This window comes from Adiantum capillus-veneris, chromosome 15 (assembly GCF_014529385.1).
Source record: "Adiantum capillus-veneris isolate H3 chromosome 15, ASM1452938v2, whole genome shotgun sequence".
Taxonomy (NCBI): Eukaryota; Viridiplantae; Streptophyta; class Polypodiopsida; order Polypodiales; family Pteridaceae; genus Adiantum; species Adiantum capillus-veneris.
The window spans coordinates 18,030,802-18,032,990 of NC_140945.1; positions in this window are offsets into that span (position 1 = coordinate 18,030,802).

Below are 2,189 nucleotides of genomic sequence, written 5' to 3' on the forward strand. Positions count from 1 at the left end.
ACTAAGTGCTAAAGCTGAAAAGTAGCACATATGTACATGCGGTCACTAAGTGTGAACTCGCTAGAAGCGTACTAGGCTGGCACTATAAGTGTAGTCCAGCTGTAGAATCATTGGCAGAGATCCTCCGTGTCGGTCACCTAACGCGCCAGTGAGTAAATGCCGTAAGCGGCCAAGACCCGTAGTGGATGCCAGCTCAAGGTGTAGAGCTCGACATCTCAACACTCCCCCTCGAGCTCTGCATGTCGCAGAGTCCAAGCATAGTCCGGAAACGTCGAAGCTTCTCAGCTCCGAGGGCCTTGGTAAAGATATCCGCTATCTGCTCCTCTGTGCTGACGTAGACCAAGTCGATGTCGCCCGCCAACACTCGCTCTCGAACGTAGTGGTAGTGGACCTCTATGTGTTTGGTCCTGGCATGGAACACTGGGTTCCTAGCCAATTGCATGCTGCTGAGGTTGTCACAATGGATGAAAATCTGCTGGTCCACCTGCACTCCCAAGTCCTCAAGTAATGTGCGTAGCCAAGCTACCTCGCACGCCGCAACTGCTGCACCTCTGTACTCGGCCTCTGTGCTCGATAAAGCAACCGTAGGCTGCTTTTTGCTGCTCCAAGTAACAGCAGCACTCCCAAAAGAGAACATGAAGCCACTCGTAGATCTCCTATCAACAATGCTACCTGCCCAATCTGCATCTGTATACCCATACAATGCTAATGGTGCATCTGCTACATAGAACAATGCGTAGTCAAGAGTACCTTGCACATACCTAAGTGCGCGTCGTACTCCATCCAAATGTGGCTTCCTCGGAAGCTGCATGAACTGACTCTCCAAGCCTACTGTGTAGCTCAAGTCTGGCCTTATGATAGTCAAGTAGATTAGACTACCCACAATCTTCCTGTACATGTTGACATCCTCAACAACATCACCCTTCTCTGCACTCAGCTTTGCATTCACATCCAAGGGAATAGAAATTGGCTTACAATCAGCCATACCATACTTTGACAACATGTCCAAAGCATACTGTCTCTGTGATAGCCATACACCCTCTGGAGTCCTGATCACCTCAATGCCAAGAAAGTAGCGCAACTCGCCTAAATCTTTCATTTCAAACTCCTGTTTGAGAAGACCCTTCACATGGTCAATCTCCATAGCATTGTCACCAACAATAATAAGGTCATCTACATATATGGTAATGACCACAATCCCCACATCACTCTCACGTACATAGAGTGAATGATCAGCATGAGCTCTCCTAAAGCCAATACTGACAAGATACTTGGCAATCCTGTCATACCATGCTCTAGAGCCCTTCTTCAAACCATACAAAGCTTTGAGAAGTCTGCATACATAATCTGGGTAACCTGGATCGACATAACCAGGCGGCTGATCCATATACACTTCCTCTTGCAACTCACCATTCAAGAAGGCATTCTTTACATCCATTTGATGCATAATCCATCCTCTAGATGTAGCCACTGCTATGACAGCTCTCACAGTCGTCATCTTTGCCACTGGAGCAAAGGTCTCCTCATAGTCTATGCCATACGTCTGTGCATAACCCTTTGCGACCAGCCTTGCCTTGTGACGCTCAATGTTACCATCAGCCTTATGCTTGGTTTTATACACCCATTTGCAGCCAATAGCTTTCTTGCCACTTGGCAATGGCACCAACTCCCATGTGTCATTTGCTTCCAATGCAGCCATCTCTTCATTCATTGCATCATCCCAATGCACATTTCCAACTGCATCCTCAAAACATGTGGGCTCCACATCCTGTATCACCTTAGCCATGTAGGCTTGGTGATGCGCTAGATACCCATCATAAGTCAATTTCTGAACTGGATTTCTAACTCTATTAGATCTGCGCTGTCCTGGGTCACTCCTTTGCCCTCTAGCATCTTCTTGTACTTTCCTTACACCAGGTGTCCTGACAGCCGGAATTCCAAATTCCTCATCAAGACTTTGTTCAGAACCATCTGAATCCATGTCTACATGTGAAAAACCTGATGATGCATCAGCCATAAAGGGAGGTTCATCAACCTTTTCCTTTCCTTTTCGTGATACATTCCCTGTACCTGTTGGTGGAGTAACTTGCGTACGTAGTCTACCATTCCATGGTTTCTCAACAGAGCCACGAGAAGAGGACTCTTGTGGTCCACTCAAAACCTGTGACTGTGGCCTCACATTTTGTACA